We start from the raw sequence: 24,467 nt of genomic DNA on the forward strand, positions 1-24,467 counted from the left end.
CTGCTTCCAAACAACTGGCGAATGTATCCTGGGGATGGAGTCCGGCTGTCCGTCCACTAGGAAGTAGAGCTGGGTGTCGTCCGCATATTGGTGACAACCCAGCCCATAGCCCTGGACCAGTTGGGCTAGATGGTGCATATAGATGTTAAAAAGTGTGGTGGAGAGTATCGCCCTCTCAGGCACTACACAGTGGGGTCCGGTTCCAGAGAAAAGAGACCAGCCATTGTAGCACAGTCCCCCTAATCTTGGCCCCTGCAAGGCAATGGGCCAGAATCTCATGGTAAACCACATCAAACCCAGCCAACAGATCTAAAAGTACAAGAATGGCTGATCCGCCCCATTCCAACTAGTGCCAGATATCATCCGTCAAGGTGACCAGCGCAGTTTCCATCCCGTGGCCAGGACGGAAGCCAGACTGGCATGGGTCAAGGGTTGAAGTTTCTTCCAAGAATTCTAGAAGCTGGAATGCCACAGCCCGCTCCACTACTTTACCCAGAAACGCAAGATGAGAAACCAGGCGGTAGCTGACAGCGTCCCATGGGTCCAGTGATGGTTTTCTCAGTAGAGGGTGAACCACTACCTCCTTGAGCCCCTTGGGGGATTCTCCCAAAGTTAGGGTGAGGTTCACAATTTCCCTCAAACGGCCTCCTATTCTCTGGTCACCCAATCTGAGTAACCTGGATGGACAGGGATCTAAGTTGTCCACTTTGGTTAATGAGAGCTGCCTGAAGCCATCAAATACCAACTCCTGTGATGGCCATGGAGCCTCCATTTCGCGAACTGTATCAATAGTGGCAGGAAGGTCTTGATAGAGCGACTGGACTTTGTCCACAAAACTGTACTATTACAGTACTATTATAGGCAGTCAACCCCTCCTTCAAATATTTAGGTCTGGAGCCTGGAGACCTCCCGGACTACATAGATTAGTTTAATCCAGAGAAAACAGCTGCTTTGGGGTTGGGATCTATGGCATTATACTCCAAACCTACACCCCCAGATTTCCAGGAATCCCCTAACCTGTTGACAACCTTAATGCATGATTATTTCAAACTTTCTTTTGTAAAAGAAAATTAATGGAATGTGTGAAATGTTTACCTGTATAGAGAGGGAGCAAGGGAGCTGTCCAGGACTAGAACAAGGAAAGTTGAAGAGCTGTTAAACGAGCAAAGGCTCTGTGCTGTGATAATAGATAGTAGATAATCCTACTCCTTCCGGTAGGCAGAATTGATCCAGCAGGATTCTACAGATTGTCACTCTCTTAGTACATAAGACTGAAGTGTGGAATGCTCCAAACTGCCAATGTGTGCTCCTTCATCTGATTCAGGCTTGGTTCTTGATCACAGACTTCCTTATTCCTAAGGTTTTGGGTGAAGCTGAGGGTTATAGAGGTGGGCCTCCACTCAGGGAGTTCCCTCTGGCTCATGAATGGTAGCCTGCTGTGGTAGGGAAGGCAAGGGACCTTCTTTTGGAGGATAATGGAGTGTACAGAACCTCAGATATAGTGACATTCATAGATGGGGGGGGGGGGGTTGATGTCTGAGGAATCTCTAACTTCCTCCAATGAGTTTTCCTTCTATGTTTTGGGCGAGCCAGATCCTGACACATTTCCTCGTTATAGTCACAGTAAGCCTGTAAGGCAGTTTTGGTGTAAAGGGTGACAGTATAGTTACAACCTCCTAAATCCATTTAAACCAATGGGCTTAGGATGGTGTACCTCTGCTTAGGATGATGCCACATAATAATATGCAATGCTTTGTACAGGGCTTATAGGGAGGAGTGGGGACAAGAACTAGATAACTAATCGTTCTGTTCTGAATTGTTGCTGAGGTGACATTATCTAGCTCCCAAAGATACCAGCCTGCTATTTGTTGCCTTACTGGTATTTTGTATGGATCAGTTTATAGTGTGGGGCTGAAATTAATCAGACAAAACATTGTGAGCAAGTATGTTTTGTGTATGTCACATTTTCCCTCCAAGTCTTTTGTTTTCGTAGTTGATTCACTGGCACTTCATTACTAAAACTAGAACTAAAATACTATTTCAAATGTACCTAGATTCTTTACTTTTTAACAAGCTTCATAGTAGTTTTCATAATATGTAGTTTCTTCTTGCATTTGTTCTCTAAGAATTCTACATTGTATTTCTCAGAAAATTAACATTATGGTAATTTTCTATTATGGTGTGAAATCTACCTTTTTGATTGCTTCACCATGGCCCATTATGCACGGGGGGAACAGCGCACATTCGAGGTGGAATGGCGGTGACTAAAATCACCGATAACACATGGAGCCGGCTGCAACCAGCCGCAGATTCAGTGCATGCCGCTGAAAAAGCTGCGTTAGCGAAACGTGGAAGCAAGAGCAGCTTCCGGGTGACCGGGGTGCAACCAGAGGCAGCGCCGGGGTCACTGCGTGCATAATCGGTTACTCTGGGTTTTGCTGCCGTTGCGTCCTGTCCCGTGCATAAGCGGTTTGCTTCGCTTCTTCCCCCTCCGCATTTTCCATGTGACCCGAAATCGCCGTTTTGGCGGCCGTACATAACGGGCACATTTGAAGCTTCTGAGTAATGGGAAGCTTGCGGCCCGGGAAGCTTCTTACTGCGGGAGGGCGGGGAGAGGGAATCAGGGCTGTGCATGCCGTGCCCGCGCATTGCGCATGCGCATGGCGCATTCACACATGCGCCATGCGCGGGCGCAGCCCGACGCACGGGCATAGCCCACACAGGCGTGGCCCGATGCCCTGCTGGTCCCCAGCCTCAAAAAGGTTGGGGACCACTGCTCTAATAGGTCTGCTCAGACAAAACACCATGATCAGGGCTGTGACGTCGCTGATGAGCCCAAGGTTACTCAACTGGCTGCGTGTGGATGAGTGTGGAATCAAACCTGGCTTGGTAGATTAGAAGCTACCACTCTTAACCACTATACCACACTGAATCAGGACTTAGCCAGACACTTTATCTTCTACACCAACATACATTACATAGCAAATGGCATGGCATGTTTGTGTGTGTGGAGGTAACCTGGGTCAGCATTTTCCAGTGTTTTTCATTTTTGGCCCTGGAACTCCCATGATCATCCTGAAGCTGGTGGCCAATTTTGAGATTCCAATTTTATTTTCTAAAGTATGCCTGCTGCAAATGGACAGTCCAATGGACATGTGGATACTTTTATTATTATAGAAGAGTAGTGGAGAGAACAGTTTTTTAAATGGGTAGGGACAAGGTACCCTCCCCGGCAGCTCTCTCCATGGGTACATTGTGGAACATGGGGGATGGGGTTTCCCCGCAATCTGCCAGCAACTCTGGGGCTGAAGAAAGTGGCAGAGCCATGGCAGAGGACATGGTGGGTCTTTTGGGGGGGGGCCTGCATGGCAGACACTGGTGTGGGCTCCATGGAGGCAGTGGCAGGTATACACAGCCTCCTGCCAATGGTGAGGAACTGTGCTGGCTGGCTGCAGTAAGCTGCACAGTTTACCTCCTCATCTCTCCATGGTGGAGGAAGTGGGAGGAGGAGGGAAGTAGGGAAGAGCCTCTGATTGACCCTCAGTGTGGGAGACCCTCCCAGTGAGGGACAATCAGAGATCTCCTGGTGATTCCTGATGGCATGAACTTGTGCAATTGTGCAAAATATGGCTGGGAAGCATAGCTGTGTACATGCCCACCCAGGGTTCCTCCCCTTCCCACCCCACCTCCAGATCCATCATTGGCCATTTTGGGAAGGCTGGGTGGGTCATCACAACCATATATGGTTATATCATGCAATAAACTCCCACCCATTTGGAAAACCCCTCCAGGGCCATCACATAACCCTGGTTGAGAAAGCCTGCCCTAGGATGATGATCCTTTTAGTCATTACCCTGATTACCCTGTATAGAGCAAGAACCGAGTGCTGCTGGCCTCCTATCTGCACAGCTGATTGCATATTTTAAATGAGCAACTTTGACTTAATTGCATTGCTTTTTGCACCTGTGCAGTCCGTGGCAGTTATCTGAGAAGGGATCACAAAAACTGATCATGAAATGAACCAGGTTAATAAACAAACACCAAAAGTAAACAGAGCCATTGTGTTGGAAGCCTCAGCTCAAAAATATTAAGCTTATTTTAATTTTTTAAAACTATGAGGCTTATTTGTGAAGGCAGCAACAGAGGGGTGGTGGTGGTGGTGGTGGTGGTGGTGGGACAAGTCTGCTGTGAGACCACTATCTATCTATGCTAGATGGCAGCACAACATGCAAACAGACACATCTTAATTCATTTTGATGCACCAGAACAGCTTGCAAGTCTCCCTGCTCATGATTGGCAAATAGGAAGTGAGCCACAATGCATAATTATTATTGGTGCCTGGTAAACTGTGTCCATATGCCTTAGTACTATGCACTATAACCAAGCTTAAATTAAATAAATCCATGGGCTGGAAACAGCAACAAACTTGCAGTTTCTAAATGTACATCTGCCTTAGCAAGGGCACAACAAACTGTTGCACAAGAGTAAAAACCTCTGTCAAGCAGCATCTTTTGCATAAATCTCATTCGCAAGTCACTAGGAATACTTGAAACAATCACCATGTGGACCATGCCCTGCCTGCTGGTCATGATCAGGAATCTGACCCCTAGATGAGTTGCTTCACTATATGCAAGAAACCCAACCCTATTTATTGGACCACTTCTTACATGTTGTAACAGCATGATACAGCATAGTGCAATTGACAGCATTTCAAGCGTATAGTCAGTCACTTGATGGGATTCCTGCTCTTCCTGTCATTATAGAACCACTGGTGCTGCTTGTCAGCCAGCCATGAACAATGACAGAACTGGTGGCTCTGTCAGTGGCTATAAATTAACATTGACATTTGGTATTTCCATGTTGTCAATGAGACTGTTTTGTCACCCTATGCTGTGCAACTACCTGGCCCAGCAGTCTATAGCCCTGAGGAGGGTGAGTGGATCCCACCAGTGTGCAGATGTGGGGACCAGCCTGCAAGATGTAAGGAGATGAAAAGTTTCTGTAGAATTTCTTGGCTGCTATTCAAGACCAGCCACACCAAAGCAGAGAGATCTGAGGTCTGACACATAGGTGGTCATGGTTGTTGAGCATAGTATACTTAGCTGCCAAACTTACTTGTTGCAAACTTCTCTACATCCCTATTTTTCTTTGTGAGAGAGCAAGACTGACAGCTGTGGAGGAAGATGACAACGTCTCCCTCACAAACTATATGTTTCATCAGACTGGAGGGAGGTGAGTAGCGGGGTACCTCAGGGCTCGGTGCTCGGTCCGGTACTTTTTAACATATTTATTAATGATCTAGATGAGGGGGTGGAAGGACTACTCATCAAGTTTGCAGATGACACCAAATTGGGAGGACTGGCAAATACTCCAGAAGATAGAGACAGAGTTCAACGAGATCTGAACACAATGGAAAAATGGGCAAATGAGAACAAGATGCAATTTAATAAAGATAAGTGTAAAGTTCTGCATCTGGGTCAGAAAAATGAAAAGCATGCCTACTGGATGGGGGATATGCTTCTAGGTAACACTGTGTGTGAACGAGATCTTGGGGTACTTGTGGATTGTAAACTAAACATGATCAGGCAGTGTGATGCAGCAGTAAAAAAGGTGAATGCCATTTTGGGCTGTATCAACAGGGGCATCACATCAAAATCACAAGTTAGAATCATAGAATCATAGAGTTGGAAGGGGCCATACAGGCCATCTAGTCCAACCCCCTGCTCAACGCAGGATTAGCCCTAAGCATCCTAAAGCATCCAAGAAAAGTGTGTATCCAACCTTTGCTTGAAGACTTCCAGTGAGGGGGAGCTCACCACCTCCTTAGGCAGCCTATTCCACTGCTGAACTACTCTGACTGTGAAAAACTTTTTCCTGATATCTAGCCTATATCGTTGTACTTGAAGTTTAAACCCATTACTGCGTGTCCTCTCCTCTGCAGCCAGCAGAAACAGCATCCTGCCCTCCTCCAAGTGACAACCTTTCAAATACTTAAAGAGGGCTATCATGTCCCCTCTCAACCTCCTTTTCTCCAGGCTGAACATTCCCAAGTCCCTCAACCTATCTTCATAGGGCTTGGTCCCTTGGCCCCAGATCATCTTCGTCGCTCTCCTCTGTACCCTTTCAATTTTATCGACGTCCTTCTTGAAGTGAGGCCTCCAGAACTGCACACAATACTCCAGGTGTGGTCTGACCAGTGCCGTATACAATGGGACTATGACATCTTGTGATTTTGATGTGATGCCTCTGTTGATACAGCCCAAAATGGCATTTGCCTTTTTTACCGCTGCATCACACTGTCTGCTCATGTTTAGTTTACAATCCACAAGTACCCCAAGGTCTCGTTCACACACAGTGCTACCTAGAAGCGTATCCCCCATCCAGTAGGCATGCTTTTCATTTTTCTGACCCAGATGCAGAACTTTACACTTATCTTTATTAAATTGCATCTTGTTCTCATTTGCCCATTTTTCCATTGTGTTCAGATCTCGTTGAACTCTGTCTCTATCTTCCGGAGTATTTGCCAGTCCTCCCAATTTGGTGTCATCTGCAAACTTGATGAGTAGTCCCTCCACCCCCTCATCTAGATCATTAATAAATATGTTAAAAAGTACCGGGCCGAGCACCGAGCCCTGAGGTACACCGCTACTCACCTCTCTCCAGTCTGATGAAACACCATTGACAACAACTCTTTGAGTGCGGTTCTCTAACCAATTCCCTATCCACCTAACTATCTGAAAATCCAGATTGCAGTCCTTCAACTTATCCATCAGAACATCATGGGGAACCTTGTCAAAAGCTTTACTAAAATCCAAGTAAATGACATCAACCGAATTTCCCCGATCCAGCAAACCTGTTACTTGGTCAAAAAAAGAAACTAGATGTCATAGTCCCATTGTATACGGCACTGGTCAGACCACACCTGGAGTACTGTGTGCAGTTCTGGAGGCCTCACTTCAAGTAGGACGTAGATAAAATTGAAAAGGTACAGAGGAGAGTGACGAAGATGATCTGGGGCCAAGGGACCAAGCCCTATGAAGATAGATTGAGGGACTTGGGAATGTTCAGCCTGGAGAAAAGGAGGTTGAGAGGGGACATGATAGCACTCTAAATATTTGAAAGGTTGTCACTTGGAGGAGGGCTGGATGCTGTTTCCGTTGGCTGCAGAGGAGAGGACACGCAGTAATGGGTTTAAACTACAAGTACAACAATATAGACTAGATATCAGGAAAAAAATTTTCACAGTCAGAGTAGTTCAGCAGTGGAATAGGCTGCCTAAGGAGGTGGTGAGCTCCCCCTCACTTGCAGTCTTCAAGCAAAGGTTGGATACACACTTTTCTTGGATGCTTTAGGATGCTTTGAGCTGATCCTGCGTTGAGCAGGGGGTTGGATTAGATGGCCTGTATGCCCCCTTCCAACTCTATGATTCTATGATTCTATAGGCTACTGGGATGCACAAAGGCTAATGTTTTATGCCAGTGACAATAGACAGTGTTGCAGACTGCTAAAGACAGATGCTAAAGCTGTAATTGCCTCCCTTCTGAGCAGCTGCAGCACTCCTATGCACTGTATTCTGTAACATGCAGAGAGAGCCTGCAGCATTCCAACAGGCACAGTTCTATTCTGGTTTTTTTAATGTTGGTTATGATCATGGAAAAATATCTAATATAAAGTTGTGAGAATAACTCACAAATCAAACAGAAGTTCAGGTAATGGCTCTAAAAGTTGTGCTATAGGTTTCTCCCCACTTGTCCAGTATACCGATGGCCTCATACTCTGCTAAACTTGATGTTCGATGGTGTTTTATTTATTACTAGTAATATAGCCCATTGCACACAGGAATGCAATGGGTGCTAGGACAGGGCTTGAAGGGGCTGTGACATGCATGGGCCCCCCACCCCCCGGCGAGGGCTGCGGGCTGGCGTGGTCGCCGGAGGCAGGCTGGCGGCGGAGGGGAGAGCAAAAGCCATGGGGCAGGCCTGGGATGCAAGTGTGGCCCCCCCCACCGACCTGGGCAGTGCTCCGGCTGGCGATCTGTGGTGCAGCAGGCGCCGCTGCAGGGATGTGGTGTGACCCATGGGCAAATGGCGGCCTGGGGGCAGGATGGGGCTCAAAGGGGCCGGGGCACGTGCGTCTCCCCCTGGGGCCCCGGCGAGGGCCGCATATTGGTGCACTCACCGTAGCCGGGGTGCAGTTGCCGGGGAGAGCTAAGGCGTTGGGGAGGGCTGGGAGACCTCCCAGACTCGACCCACCCCAACCCTCTTACTGTTTTATTAAGAGGGAAAGATATTTGTATTTTTTTTTGTGCCCATTCTGGTTCCTGTGTAGTCAAACCCTTGCTCTGCAAGTAATAAAAAATCACCTAGAGAAATGGAATATGTCCTGTCTGAAATATGGTAAGTAGAATCCCTTGGCAACAGGTACAATAGCCCAAAATCTCACCCTAATTGGGGTTGAGGGGCAAAGTGCTAGTCAGAAGTGTGTTTCCATTTGAAAACAAGGGAAACAAAAACAAATGGTATAAATAAAATAATAATAGAGAGCCAGCTTGGTATAGTGGTTAGGAGTGCAGACATCTAATCTGGTGAACCAGGTTTGATTCCCCTCTCATCCTCCACATGCTGGCCACAGCACTGATAAAGCTGTTCTGACCGAGCAGTAATATCAGGGCTCTCTCAGCCTCACCCACCTCACAGGGTGTCTGTTGTGGGGAGAGGAAAGGGAAGGTGAATGTAAGCCACTCCTTCGGGTAGAGAAAAGCAGGGTTTAAAAACCAAGTCTTCTTCTTCTAAATAATGCATGATTCATGTGGTTAAAAATGAAAAGACACCAATCCTAGTAGGAAACAGTCATTAGTGGAAAGGGGTGCAGAGAAGGGTTGCACAGTCCCACTGGCAGACTATGTAAATGGGTGAATAGTAAGAGAGGTACATGAATGAGATGTATATTATAAGCAGGCATAACAAGCAAAAAAAATCAGTGCATGTGTCTATATCATCTTGATTTTAGTAAGGCTTTTGATAAGTTGGTTAAATGTGTTCTGGATCCTACTACTGTTAGGTGGATTTGTAACAGGTTACTGGTCACACCCAAAAAAGTACCTGTTAATGGCTCCTCATCCTCTTGGAAAGGAGTGCCTCAGGATTCTGCTCTGTTTTGTTCAACATCTTTATAAATGACGTGGGTGATTGAATAGGGAGATGCTCATTAAATTTGTTGGGAGGAATGGAAAATATGGTAGAAGATAGAATTGAGATATATGATGATACTGACAGGTTAGAAAACTGGAGTAAAATTAACAAAATGAATTTCAACAGAATTGAGTAAACTTCTATGTTTAGGTTGGAAAAATCAAATGCATAATTATAAGGGGAGATTTGTCTTGGAAGTAGTACATGTGAGAAGGATCTAAGGGTGTTGGCAGGCCATACAATGAACATGAGTCAGCAGTAGGATTGTGTTCTTTGGGTGCTGAAGCGGCCATCCCAGCCCAAAGCAGCCAGTGCTGGGGCGCGGGGGTAGGGGTGGCGCCAGTGCCCCAGTCGGTGTGCACACACATGAACAGAATTGCACGCCGCTGCTGGTGCCTCCCCTCCCCCCTCGTGCTGTGGCTGGAATGGCACAGCTGGAATGGCCACTATGGCGCCTGAAGCGCACAACCCTAGTCAGCAGTGTGATGAGTTACTAAAGAGGCAAATATGATTCTGAGTTCCATCAACAAAAGGCTACTATGTGAAATAAAGTTATTGCTTTTAGAATTTTCATATTTTTTATTTATTTTATTATATTTATATATCACCCTCCCATTTTTGGCTTCAGGCCAGTTTACATCAAAATTAGAGATACAGTACAAAACATCATGATTTTGAAATATTTAACGATTTCTAACGGTGTAACTTGTAATAGTAGAACATTTAGCATTTAACAGTGGGAAATTGTAATTTTGTACTAATCTACTGTGTTATTATTGGTGACACCATGGTTCGGTTTTTCTTCTGCAGGACATGGTGGCAGGGGCCTTTGGGGCTCTGGTTGAAGGGTGACAAAGATGATGGAGGGTTTTTGTTTTGTAATTAGGCAGATCATAAGAGGGAGGGAAGGAACGGATGAGCCAATTTTTATCCATCATGGTTCTTTCTTATATTCCTAGTGTACTGATGATTGGATTCAGGAAGGAATTTTCCTGCAGGCCAGATTGGCCCAAGAATCCTGGAGAGTTTTTGCCTTCATAAAGCAGGGGTCACTGAGGGAGTGGTGGGGAAGTATTATTTTCTGCATTGTGCCAGGGGATTAGATAAGATTACTCTTGGGGTCCCTTCAGGCTCTATTTTTTAATGTTTCTATCATAAGCTTCTTTTCTCCACCTTGTCAGGTATCTGCCCCCACTTCCTCCACTTCTGAGTTAATAGAGTTTAAATATTGCTGGACTTTCCAACCCTTTAGGTTGCTTATGTGTGGCCAAATAGCTTAGAGAGATTGTGAGATAGGGTGAGGGACCAATGCAAGGACATTCCACGCAGTAAGTGGATTCAGTCATTTACTGATGTCACCAGTCTTCACCCTGACAGAGTCTGAGATTGGCACCTGATCAGCTTATCATTGTGTACTGGCTGTGACAGTGGGAGGAGTGCATCTATTGAGGAAATTATAGAGCCATATTTGATTCCATACTGAGCCACACTTGGCTTGTGAGCCTTAGGTTTCTGACCCTACCTGAGGATGCCAGCCTCCAAATAGGGGGCACTTTATGAAATCCCCAGATGATTATGAGCATTTTGCCAATGTGATTCTACAACTACTACTATGACAGTATATTGGAAGAGCAACCACTGATGAAGATAAAACAGAAAGCGGGTCACTTAACCTAGGATCCCGTTTTGGTTGACTCTTTATGTTTGATCATATGTTTGACCATTTAGACTTTATGTTATAACCTTTTCACTTATAAACATAGAGAAGACTACTTTATCATTGTGCCTCAGGATTTCCTTTTTTCTTCTGAGCCTCCAAATAGGGCCTGGAAAGCCCCTGGAAAATGCAGACATAATAGAGGTATATAGAATTATGCATATAATAGTCAGAATGGATACTAGAACTCAAAATACTAGAAATTAAATAGCATTAGATTAAGTTGATGGGTAGGGTTGCCAACCTCCAAGTTTGGGCTGGATTTTCCCTGGAAATACAAATTATCTCCACACTACAGAGTTCCCTTGAAGAAAATGGCTGCTTTGGAAGGTATATGGTATCACATGCCTGCCAAGCTCCCTTCTCAGGGCCCATCTTCAAATCTCTGAGAATTTCCCAACATGAAGTTGGCAACTCTATTGATGGGCAATAGACTGAGGACATATGAAAGGAAGTACATTATTCAATGAGTAATTGAATTGCAGAACTGACTGCTAGTGTATGAAGTCATGGCCACAAGCATCAATGGCTTTAAAAGGGGGTTTGAAAATAGAATCATGAAGGACAGATTAATGGAGTCTCTATATGCAGCATACCTCTGAATACAATTGCTGGAAGGCAGCATCAAGTTAGGATCTTTCTCTCTATACACTATCCTCCAGGGCAATTGGTTAGCTACTGGGTGAAACAGGATGTTAGTCCAGATGGACTGCTGGATGGATAGAGCAGGGCTGTTATAACTTTAAGGATTTTTTTAGACAGCTGTTGGGAATTCCCCATCCTAACTCCCAAGGCAAAACCCAAACAATCCCCGAGCTGAAGAATCCCATTGAAATTTGCTTGTTTGGGAACCCGCAGATGACGTCCCGCAAGGATCAGTGCAGCCAGAGCGTGGAGCAGCTGGGACGCATGTAGGAGGAATGGGTGGTGTCAGGGAGGGCCAGGTGGCAGACCTGAATTTGGCATCCAGAATGGGACGCCGAAGGCCCAGCTGAGCGATGGGGATTTGAAGGCTCAGGAGGTGGGTTTAGCGGGGTGGGGGTGGTATTTAGAGGAGAGGCAAAGATCAGTAAGGAGGCAGTACTCTCCAGGAGTCCAGAGAAGCCAACGATAGGGTCTTTTGGCTGAAGCTGAGTTCTGAGACCTTGCCTCCCCTGTGAAATACATTCCCAGACTGCGCAGACCCATCCCAGCCAGCAAGATGGTGGAGAGAGAGTGGGAGACCCAGAGGACCCTTACAACAGCAGAAGGTGTGGTTTCAAGAAAGAAAGTTCTGGAATAGGAAGATCAGGTCTCTTTGTTAAGATGTCAGAACCTAACATGCAGAACTTGATAACAAAATTAGACCATCACAGTCGTTCATTGTCAAGGTCCCCATTGTTAACAATATATCAATTTCCAGTACATAAACGGATTTTGTACCTAAAAATAATCACACATTCAACAGAATGGTAGTTATAATAGAAATTCTTGATAATTGATTTCGGATTGCCTCAAACAGGTGCTTCATCCAATATTCACCTTTTATTGAATGAGTTTAATGGAAACATAACTATTCTGCTTCTCTTTGCTAATAGTTCAGAACTTAATGACTAAAGCAGGTAGAACCCTAGGATTTCAGGACTTTGACACAAAGACAGAAAGCAAAGAGCAGATACAAGTGTTAACAATGTGATGGCTACTACTAAAGATAGGATTTTAAAATAATAGATAAGTACATGTGCACACAGAAAAAGTAAATATCGGCAGGGGATATAAATAGTCTCTTTCATGAGTTAGCAACAAATACACATGCAAAGTCAAGAATTAGAGTTGCCAACTCCAGTTTGTAAAATTCCTGCAGATTTGAGGGTGGACCCTGGTACAACATAGTTTGGGGAGGGGCATCATCAGCAGGGTATAATGCCATAAAGTCCACTCTCCAAAGCAGCCATTTTCTTCAGGGAAGCTGACCTCTGTAGTCTCCAGTCAGTTGTAATTCTGGAAGATCTCCAAGCACTGCCTGGAGATCGGCAACTTTATCAAGTATATTCTGTTAAACTGCATTGAGATGGCAGCTGCAGTCTGTATGCTATGCTTTAGTGGCAACATCAGTGAGGAAAACAATATTTGCAACAGGTCAAGTTTGATTTTGGTGCAACAATCTTTGGTTTATGCCACTTGCACTGATACCGTTAACACTCTGGGCCATTCCGCACCAGGATCTATGTAGCAAATTGGTTGCGGAAGGAAAAAACGCCATTTTAAATAGTGGAATTCGTTGTTGTGCATACCTGCCTTTGTAGTGGAATCCAGTTGCATTTCTATCGTTTCCCACAGGTTTCCGGTCTCGGCAAAAATCGCTAGCCAGGAAGCGATATTGCCGAGCTTTGTCCTGCCCCTGGCCGTCAAGCAGCCAATGGGCGGCCGTTATCATGCTCCTGAAAAGCCCCTTTCCCTTTAAGGAAGGTTTAAAACACACACACACACACACACACACACACACACACACACACACACACACACGTTGCAACGAATCTGCGTTGATTCGTTACAACGGAGAGACCCATCTAGCTAGCAGGTTTGAGCTGCCATTTCATCATTGCCACGCTCCCCCCGAGTGAAACCCCCCCACACACATGGGCGCGATTTTTGGCCGAAAATAGAGTGAAAAATAAAGGGAAAATAAACCAGCAAACGGGGCTGTGTGTTGCTTGGTGCTTGGCGACTTAAAACAGCTCTGGGGAGGGACTGCAGCCAGGGAAGCCTCGCTGGGTAAACGAAGGCTCGCCAGTGCGTTGATCTCTGCTCGCTCTGAGAAAAAAAAATGGCTATCGCTTCGCCGGAAGATCAGAGGAGAGAACCAGAGGGAGGGACTTTGCAGAAACGGCAACAATGGTAATACACAGAACTTTCCCGCTAGTGTTGCAGATTGGTTGCAAGAGTGTAGCGCTTTCCGGAGGGTGAATCCACTTTTTGGGATTTTCCTGAAAGCGCTACTACGAAGCGCTTTTTGCAGATCGGTTTCAGGAGTGTTGCAGATTGTCAACAATGTTGTGCATAACCACAAATCAGTAGCGATTTCAATTTGCAACCAGTGCGGAATGGCCCTCTGTCTGGACTTATGGTGCAGAAAACAGTATATAGGACAAATATCTCACCCTCGGTTTTCCTTCAGGAAATGCCCCCTTGCAACACTTCTTTCCTTCAATGACACTAATTTGGTTAGATTCAAGTCTAGTAGCACCTTAGAGACCAACAAGATTTTCAGGTTATAAGTTTTCAAGAGTCAAAACTCCTTTAATAAGACACAAGAAGGAATAAAGTTCTCTGAGTTTATATCCCAGTCAGAATATGTTTGTGTGTGTGTGTGCGTTTGGTAAAAATGCTTGTGAGGAATGTTAGTTGTGAAGTCGTGTCTGACCCATCGCAACCCTATGGACAATGATCTTTCAGGCTTTCCTGTCCTACCATTCCCCGGAGTCCATTTAAGCTCGCACCAACTGCTTCAGTGACTCAATCCAGCCACCTCATTCTCTGTCATCCCCTTCTTCTTTTGCCCTCAATCCTCCAGGAATACAAAGGTACAATTCTACAACATGGCTACCCTCTGAAACTGAGTTGTCTGGGACCCATGCAAGCATTTTCAAGTAAGAGAACCATTTTGGTGATGCTTTCTTCCACCTCCCCTAGGAAATCTCCTTGGCTTAGGTCAGGGGTCCCCAACCCCCAGTTTGCGGGCCGGTACCGGGCCGCAAAGGCCATCGTACCGGGCCGCCAGCTGCAGCAAGAGGGGGGGAAAGAGGCCGGCACGGCAGCCGGCGCGCCAGCTGGCACGGCAGCCAGTGCGCCAGCCGGCACAGCAGCCGGCGCGCCAGCGACGCTAATGCGCACGCACGGAACTGCAGCGCATGCGCGTTTGCGCCCCTGGTGGCCAAAACGCGCATGCGCGGCAACTCTGCACATGCGTGTTAGCGCCACCTGGTGGCCAAAACGCGCATGCGCGGCAGTTCCGCACGTGCATGTTTTTGAGCAACTGCAGCAGTCGGGCCGCTGGCTCTCCCCCACCCCCAGAGGCGGTCCCCGACCAGATGAAGGTTGGGGACCGCTGGCTTAGGTATTTTCCAGATCTTATTGCTACATTTACACAGGAATAGGGGTGATACCAGGCCAAAAGCAGTGCATCCACTTTAGGAAAGATGTGATAGAGTTGCCAGAGGCTGGATAAAAATGCTGGTAGCCTTGCTTTGACTTCCTGGCTCATGTTTGTCAACTCTGATATTTCATCACTCACCACTATGCATGCATTCCTCTAGCAAATTTACAGTCTAAATTCACATTAATAGAAGCTGGATGATTGTTCAGAGTTAAGCAAATATTTAAAATTATGCAAATGTTTAAAAATAAAAAATGAAGTTATGGATAATATTTGGATTAAACAATTCTGGCAATCATATATTTGTGTTTATGTCCACCATAACATTTCATACTGTTATACTTCCTTTAAGACTTTTAAATGTTTTCCAAAGAATAAAATATGTGACAAGTACTTTAATTTGAGAAAGTGATCCTGGATGAAGAAATCTGCCTGCCATTGGTTCAGCAACTAGTAAACATTTCTTTCCCTCCCTCTCTTCTACAAGCCATATGCTCTAGTAAATATCCCTTATAGGGCTTTGTATGACTACCATTTAGATCCTTTGTTGGGCACGTAATTCCAATCTGATTGTATCGCAAAAATAACAAAGAACAAAAGCCAAACAAAACTGAACATATATCTGTCCCTTACATTTCACCTGCTCGGCCTTCAGCATTCAGATAACACTGAAGCATATATCACATGCCCTGAGCTTCGTATACACCTTAGGAGAGACACAACAGGATGAATCAAAGAGCTTATTGTTGACAGCTTAGAAAGGGGCCATATGCCACACTTGGCTGCGCTCAGAGGTTCCCTAGGCCAGCCTGACCCTCTGTAAACCTCTCAGGGACCTTGGCAAGACAAAGGAAGGAAGGTGGTAAGCAGCAGTGCCCACAACTAGATGATTTCTAATACGGGCAATGCACAGTGGAGTGAATCGGAATGAAAGCAGGCTTTCTGGGGTGTGTCTGACTGGCTGCAACATACAAAAGTGCTAAGGTGTGCCTTGTCTCAGGTGAATGGGTATCTATACTACAGCAGTACTCCTTTGCACCCTTGTTTGGGAAGAAGTCCCACTGAACCCAGATGTGTGCATAGTATCGGGCGGAAAGGGTGTGAATTCTAGGAACGCTGCAGGTAGAAGGTGTCACTGCCAGCGGGGGCAGGTGTGCGCCTGCTTGATGCCATTGTTTGCCCCTCCCCTGGGAGGAAAAGCACGGCTCTGTCTCTCTCAAGGGCGCATCCCTACCCAGCTCCACGGAGGCTGCCACCCGGGTGCCCTTTGTTACCCAGGCTGGCATACCCCCCCCCCCCCCGTCCTCATCCCTTCCACGGCCCTCTCAAGGAGCTCATGGGGAAACTGCGAGGCCGGTCCCAGCGCCAGCGCCATGCCTGCTACCGTGACTGGCCAGGCTCGTGCCTCCCAACCGGAGCATGCCAGCGCGGGCGGGCGGGCGGGCGGGCGGGGGAGGAGGGCAGCGACCAGACGCGCCTAATCTGCCTCCCCCCCCCCCCCGCTGCTCGTGGCGCGCGTGGCGAGGAAGGGCAGCTGCTGGGACGGGTCGCCCTCCTGGGCGGCGGCGGCGGGGATGGCGCACTGGGCGTGTGCCGGGAGTCTCCCGCCGCCTGAGCCCGAGTGGCAGCCCGCCTCCCTGGCTCTGCAGCTGCATTAATGAAGTCCGGGCCCGGACTGGCGCTGGAGTCGGGGCCCGGGGGAAGGAAGGAGTGGGATGCCGGGGGCGGAGGGAGGAAGCGCAGCTCTCTCCCCGTCGCCGCCGCTCTTCCCCCCGCCTTTCCCGTCCCGTTCCTATAGTAACCCTGAAATACCTCCAGGACACACTGAGCTGGGCTCCGAGGCGCCGCTCCGGATTGGTGGAGGCGGGAGGGTGGGGGGAGAGGAGCGCGCGCGGAGCCGGGGCAGGCCGGCAGCGGCAGAAGGCAGAAAACGCCCCCCTCCCCCGCACCCGAGTTCCCATGGAGACTGGGCCTGCGAGCGGCGGGAGCCAGCCGAGCAGCACCTGGATGGGCAGCGAGCAGCCTCGCCAAGTCGCGCCACGGGGAAGAGACGCGCTGGCTGGCAGCAAAGGCTCCCAGGCGCCCTCCCCAAACACACCCATCCAAAGAAAGAGAGAGTTGGTGGGGCTGACGCGCGGAGACAGGGAGCTCGGGCAGGCGGATGCCGGGCAGGCTGACATAAGCTGGGCAGGGGTGGTGGTGGTAGCTCTGCCCCCAGCGTCAAGGCAGCGTGGCGCTTTTTTCTGCATGGAATGCACTTCTGGAATGGGGGGGGGGGGGCATGAAACCATTTGTGCATTGCCCTGTTCGAGGACTGCACATATGTGTATTTCACTGTTCATATACACGACAAAATACGCACTTGGGCTCGCAGTGGACTTCCGGAGGGTTCCACCATTTCAGACTATTCACAAGCTTTCTGTATAAGACAGATCTTGACCATCGGCCATAACAATTCGATGAAACTTCCCAGTTCACAGCCTGTGTGTGCCTATTGGACCAGATACAGGGCAGGAGACAAACAACAGGGGGTGACTGTTGTCTTTAGGTGCTGCTTGGGAGCTAGGCATCTGGTTGATCACTTATGGACAAGAGGCTCACTGGGCTGGATGGATTGTGATTGAAGAACAATGCACACATACACAGGGATTTGAAATACACAAGGCACAAAACCCCAAGCAGTGTTGATTGCCATTGATTCTGGCACCTGCTCACGTGGTCTTATATGGTAAATGCAAAAACATGTGTAAAGAGGCAGCGAGAACATGCCAATTGAATCCACACCCACTTGCTGGTTGAGTGCCAACAAGGGAAAGAAATGCAGCACCATATATACTGGACAGTGCTGTACAGGACAATGCTGTACAACATGTGTGCACAGAGAATATGATGTAGATCCAGGTGGTTACATTGATACAGATCCACAAGATTGAATGAGTATACACTAATGCATTAATCATACTGTAGTTCTGATGCACTTGGCAATGCATACTTATATGAATCCAGACTTAGAAACAGACACAAAGTAAAGTGACTCTAACAGGCACTGGTGTACATATTGTCACAATGAGCCTGGATAAACCATACCTGGGTTCAAGTCTGGTTTTATACCATAAAACCTAAAAATCATCCCCAACCCATCCAAGATGTGTGTGAGAAGTTTGGTTCATGAGGGAATGGCAATCTGCACATACTTTTTATTCATATATACTGAAACCTAAAAGTGTCCTGGCTCAGATGTGTTGTGGACACAAATTCAAGCTATATTCACAAACTGTAATCCCCCCCCCAAAAAAAATCCTACAACACTTTTATTTGGTGTAGCTGCAAAATGCAAGGTTGTCATAAAGGCAAACTGCTGATGTCTGTCTTCATTCAATATCTATCATGCCATGATGGGAAAACTGCACTGTACAAGAGCTTAGCAGAAAAAAGGTGACCCTGAGTAATATGCCAGCCACTTTCTTGAATCGAAATTCATCATGTTAGTACAGTGACTAAGACTTTTTGTTTGTTTGAGCCAACCATCTGGTGATTCAGCCTCTCAGCTGTCAAGTCATCACCACCAGCACCACCACTGCTTCTTAAAAGGCACAGATTAATGGATAGACCTCATCCTTGTCAGTTAGGTTTGTACAGAAAAATCAGGTTTCCCATGAGCAACTGTTCTATTGTAAAGGAAAATGTGGAATAAGCATAAACTTAAATATGTCATGTACTCAGGCTCAAGGGCAGGTGGGTGGGTAACTGAGATGAGGGCAAGCCAAAGCCAGGCTACAGAAGGCAGCATGGAGATTAATAATACAGTATATAATTATAAGGTAAAGGTATCCCCTGTGCAGGCACCGGGTCATCTCTGACCCTTGGGGTGACACCCTCTAGCATTTTCATGGCAGACTCAATGCGGGGTGGTTTGCCAGTGCCTTCCCCAGTCATTACCGTTTACCCCCCAGCAAGCTGAGTACTCATTTTACCGACCTCGGAAGGATGGAAGGCTGAGTCAACCTTGAGCTGGCTGCTGGGATCGAACTCCCAGCCTCATGGGCAGAGCTTTCAGATTGCATGTCTGCTGCCTTACCAGTCTGCTCCACAAGAGGCATATAATTATAGAACCAGTCTATATTCATGCAAGCTGTCAGGAGTACCACTGAGAGCTTAGCCTCTTCAAGGTAAGAATACCATGTATCCTATTCTTTCTGAAGGATAGACTGAAGAAGCCAGCAGGCTTTATGTTTGCCTGTGCACTCAGTTGGCCTCCTAAATCAACTGAGTTCCCAGGCCAGAAGGGAATGAATTATGTGAGTCTCCTGTTTGGAGACTGCCTGCAATTCTACCATTCAGGTGTGGGGAATAGTGAGAGCAAAATGTGAGAGCCAGATCCATAGTGCTCTCTGTTTACCAAGACCTAGGAATAGAGTTAGAGTACCTCTCAGAAAAGAATGTGACCATTGTAATTAGTTGTCATTAGAGTCTTTTGAGCAGTCTCAAGAAACACATCTCTAGACATCTTAAGAAGCACCTGGACATTCTGGGCACTGAGCAAATAGTATCAGCTCAGCTCCAGAAGAGAGTGTTGCTTGGCACAATAGAAATCCTGCTGAGAAGATACTTCTGCAATTCCCAAGAACATGGCTAGATTTTGAATTCCAGAACACCATAAACCAGTTAAATAACCAACTATGAGGATTATCAACAATGATAATATTCTATAAGGCAACCAGAGCAGGAACTTTATCAGCTATTGGAAAACCTGACCTGGTGGAATGAGCTCCCGGAAGAGCTACGGGCCCTGCGGGAGCTTTCGACATTCCACAGGGCCTGCAAGATGGAGCTTGTCAGCCAGGTCCATGGTTTAGGCCAGCATGCCAAGGAAGGTCTGACCCCCCTTTGGAACCAACCTTGGTGGTTCATGACATCTCCCTATGTCTACCCCGGAGGTAGTGTGTGTGTGTGTGTGTGGGGGGGGTGCTTTTATCGTCGCAGTACATCTTGAGTTTGTAGATTATGTGATTTTATACATTTTAGGGGTGTTTTTATTGGGGTTTTATGTATTTCTATTCTGTAACCTGCCACGAGCCTTTGAGGAGTGGCAGGATAAAAATCCAACAAACAAACAAACAAATAAATAATGTCCATAAAAATAGTCTCAATAACAAAACAGAATAATTATGCAGTGTTATTTTGTATGAAGGCCTGAACAGTGTGGATATTTGAATGAATGTTTGAAATATAGAAAGGGAAGTGTCCCAATTCTTCCATCATTGGACAATGACTAGCAGATCAGTGCTATTTTATCATGCAAAATGGCTTTTGCACAGCAATGTAGCTAGATGAAATAAGGAACAACAAGGGAAGAACATGAAGAAAAAGAAATAAATGAAACTAACCAGGAAATAGGACATAGAAATGAAGTTGCTCTTGAAAGTCCACTTACTAAGAGTGAGATATTAACAAAATATCAATTCACATCTTTACTGGAGGAATTGAAGGTTAAAATCTTAGAGCACATTAACAGCAAAGCAGATAGACAAAGATTACCTGTGCTGAGAACATCAAAGAAATAACTTGCAGGACTCACTGAAAATATCAGTGCAGTGATTGAAACAGTTTCTACAGCAAACATAACCGAAACTTGATGTACTTGAGAACTAGGAACGGGCATTAAGAAAAAGGCAGTTAAGGATTGTAAGGTAAATTAAAATTGGCAGATGAGATTGGGGAAAAAAATCAACAAATGCCATTCAAATTCAAGCACCTTGAAGTAATTAAAAGAAAGGAAACTGAAGATTGAAAAAGGAAAGCAAACTTCAGGAAGAAGTATCGGTTAGATATAAAAAACAATGGCAAAAGTTGGAGGAGATATTAAACAAAGAATTGTTGAAATATGCAAGAAGAGGGGAATACAGCTGAATGTATAGGTCAGCGGTCCTCAACCTTTTTATCACCGGGGACCAGTCAATGATTGATAATTTTACTGAGGCCTGGGGGGGGGGTAGTCTTTTGCCGAGGGATGTAGCTGCCGGCACTGCCTGAGCTCCTGCTCCACTTGCTTTCCCACCGGCACCCCTGACTTCCCGCCACCTACTGAGGGGCACTGTCAGCAGTAGCTGCGCAGTGCCATGCCAGTGGGGAGCCCCAGCCATGGCGGCCACCGGAGAGCACCAAAGGTGAGCCAGTGGTAGAGTGGCAGGGCAGCCTCTGAGGCAGCAGCCGGGGAGGAGGAGCAGCAGCGGCCCAGTACTGACTGATCTCGGACCGGTCCTGGTCCCCGGACCGGGAGTTAGGGACCACTGTTATAGGTAACTTAAATAGTTGTTTCCATCATATGCAGAAGCTGAGGATAATGTGTAGTAGGAGTAGGTGCTTGTATTGGTAGAGTAGTCTGCAGAGTGCCAAAGTAGGATATGGGAGGTCTGGATTTAAAGCCTCACTCTGTCATGAAGGTCACTGGATGGCCCTGAGCCAATTACTGTCTATCAGTCTAACATACCTGAAATGGTAGTTTTGACGACAGGATTGGTAAGATAGAATGATGTACACACTTCTGAACCCCTTGGAAGAACAGAAAGCTAAAATATACTACAGTGGAAAAAGACTAGGACATACAACAACTGATTACTCTTCGTACTCCATGAATTGCTCACAGACAAATGTTTCAGGGCTTTTGATCTGATTCCTGTACTACTGGCAATATATTGCTGTCTTGTTTCACTTTTCTACTGCCTTGTTAACAAAGGGTTTGTCTCTGATACATTGCTTCCTGTTTGATCGTGCCATCCTTGTGACAACAATATCCACTCTTGAGTAAGCATTCACAAAGACACTGGGGAAGTGCTCAGGAGAAATAGCAATGCTGACTCAAAATATTTGTGGGACCCAGGAGAAAGATTTGCAGTGTACCTCCCCTGCAGGACAATTATCTTTCTCTGTTAGAGAGCATCCCAGTATCTTCACTTCCACACTCTCTAATCCTTGCTATTTCAGAGCTCCACTTGATGAATTGTCCAAATGCTCATGATCTCCAAAGTGTGATCAGCAAGTGATAAAGAACTATGTTATTAGCCCTGCCCTGGCTTCTGGATCAAAATGTTATCAAAAGGAAGAGGGAAGAAGCCACCAAGAAATGGCTCCCACATTGCTTCTATTAACTATGAATCAAGCTTATACCGCAATGCTATGCCCACTTACTTGGGACTAATCTCTGCTGATAACTGGAAGGCTTAGACTTACTTCCAGACAAATGTGCATAGGCTTCTTAGAATAAACAAACTGTACAGACTGTTTTACTTACATGATTTTATATCCTGGCGGTATATTAAGCAGCATTCATGAGAGTACTACATTCCCTCCCTTGCTGACTTCTCCATCATCTAGGACAAACCAACTCTCTCTACTGGAGGTTGCCTGTAGAAGGTGGGGGGAAGGGGAAGCAAAATTCTGCTGTTATGCATCCTATAGTAACATCAGTTGTAAAATCATTTAATGGTTTTTTTTTTTGCCTCCTTGAGCTCCATATGGGGGAAAGGTGGCTAATAAACATTTTAAATAAATAAATAAATGTGGTAAATGTGAAACCCTTTCTTGTACATTTTTTCATCTACACTTGTTAGACAGAGGTGGATCTTTTTTGGACATTTCTTTATAATTTGTGCACTTTGTTAGTCAAATGAAACTATATCAAACTGTTAGCAAACATACACATTGACAATTATACATTCTAACAGTTATAGTACTGTGTGTTTACTGATTCTCTGTACAAAGACATTTGAGACATACATCACTAACCCTTTTTTACCCACCAGTTTTAGTTTCACTAACTATTGCCATTATTTTCTTAAAAGAGATGTTTTGTTAAACTAAACCGATATGGTATAATTTTAATCCTGTGGTCACCAATAGGTCTATTGAAAAAAAGTTTCCTTACTTTGTGAATCATAGAGAGGGAAAAGAAAGCTGTAGTTTTCTTTGTCATTATAAACACCACCTGGTTAGTGTCACCTGTCCAGTGCTTGATGTATTGTTTGGGGTGGCAGGTGTATTTCATTGAAAGATGTTATCTTTTTATCACTTTCAGAAAATAAAGCACAAAATGCTGATGCTCTTAATATTGCTTTGAGTTTAATATACACTACAAAATGATTAAGATGGGCTTTTCAGTTTAGGGGCTTTACGTCCTTTGAACAAACAATTCTGATGTAGCTTTATTGTAATCTAGTATAAGCAGTCATAATTTGGATTTTGTCTAAATAGAACACACCAGAGGACAATATAACTCTGAGCTATCAATGCACTTTTGAAAGAAGGAACCATTTTCAGGGTAATGTTGGAGTCTGATCCACAATTTATTCAGGTGGAGAATTTTCAATTAGACTCAAACTGAAGTTCAGTGCAACTTTAAAGACTGATAATTTATTTCAATATAATGTTTCACAAATCAGAGATCACTGCATCAGATGCATGGAGGGTCCATCCATAAAAATTACATTTATTCTTAAAGTTACAAGCAAGAAGCAATAGGAAGCTGGAAGTGGGATGATGTTACAAAGAGAGGCCAGCTAGAAACAACAGCCAATAAAAGAGAATTTGATCCATTCAAAGTGGGTGAGAACAGTTCCAGATCGTAGGTAGATGGGTATAATAAGAAAAAAATGAAATAAGATCTAATCAAGTCTGTCTCTCTGTCTCTCTGTCTCTATCTATCTGGTGATTTACATATTGCCCCTCTCAAACATTGCCATCTTGAGGCAGTGAACAACAAATTAGATAAATCGTAGTAAAACTAATAACATTTACATAAGAATAAAATCAAATCAATAACTTTAAAATGACAGATAGAACCACGGTCAGCACCAACAATAATTACTGAGATTGATAGTAATTTCAGCCAGCAAAGATGTTAAATGTAGGGAGGAGTCAGAGAGAAAGGGCGGAAGGGATGGGAGGGAGATTCGTTATTCTTATGTGTTTTCTGTCTGGCCTCAAACATAAGCCTGATGGAAAAGCTCCATCTTACAGGCCCTGCGGAACTTAGCAAACTCATTCTTCTACCAGGCAGGACTTTGACATTAGAATATAAGATATATGTACAATGACAAGTTGGCAATCCTATTTCTTGTAATTGTTTAAAGACTTCTTGTTTAAAGATTGCTCCTTGCCCATGTTTTAGCCTTACAAAAACTGTAAAGTAGGTTGTATTAGAGATAGTTACTCATCCAAATCAGCTCAAGTTTAATGGCAGAGTGGGGATTTGAATCCAAATCCTTACATTCACATCCAGCTTTCTATATTTTTATCCTCTTTGCTCTGGGAACCCTGAAAGCTGTATTCTATAAATGTGGCAGAGATGGCTAAGAAAATCCTAAACACCCTTACCAAGATTAATATAAAATATTAGCACTGTTAAATGATAAAAAGTGTTACAAAA

At 45.5% G+C, this 24,467-nt stretch overlaps 3 protein-coding genes across 7 annotated transcripts in view; 1 reads left to right on the top strand and 2 right to left on the bottom strand.

The window, feature by feature from the left end:
* The window catches only part of DTNA (dystrobrevin alpha), a 379,312-nt gene that overhangs the window by 302,261 nt on the left and 52,584 nt on the right, over positions 1-24,467 (bottom strand). The window lies entirely within an intron of this gene.
* NOL4 (nucleolar protein 4) overlaps positions 1-24,467 on the top strand; it is a 156,217-nt gene that overhangs the window by 6,268 nt on the left and 125,482 nt on the right. The window lies entirely within an intron of this gene.
* LOC143844809 (uncharacterized) overlaps positions 1-24,467 on the bottom strand; it is a 77,713-nt gene that overhangs the window by 2,984 nt on the left and 50,262 nt on the right. For all 3 annotated transcript variants that reach the window (XR_013234141.1, XM_077352492.1, XM_077352493.1), the window contains one exon: positions 22,335-22,447. The gene's annotated coding sequence lies outside the window, so the exon portion shown is untranslated. The remainder of the gene's footprint in view (positions 1-22,334; positions 22,448-24,467) is intronic.

Source organism: Paroedura picta, chromosome 9 (assembly GCF_049243985.1).
Source record: "Paroedura picta isolate Pp20150507F chromosome 9, Ppicta_v3.0, whole genome shotgun sequence".
Taxonomy (NCBI): domain Eukaryota; kingdom Metazoa; phylum Chordata; class Lepidosauria; order Squamata; family Gekkonidae; genus Paroedura; species Paroedura picta.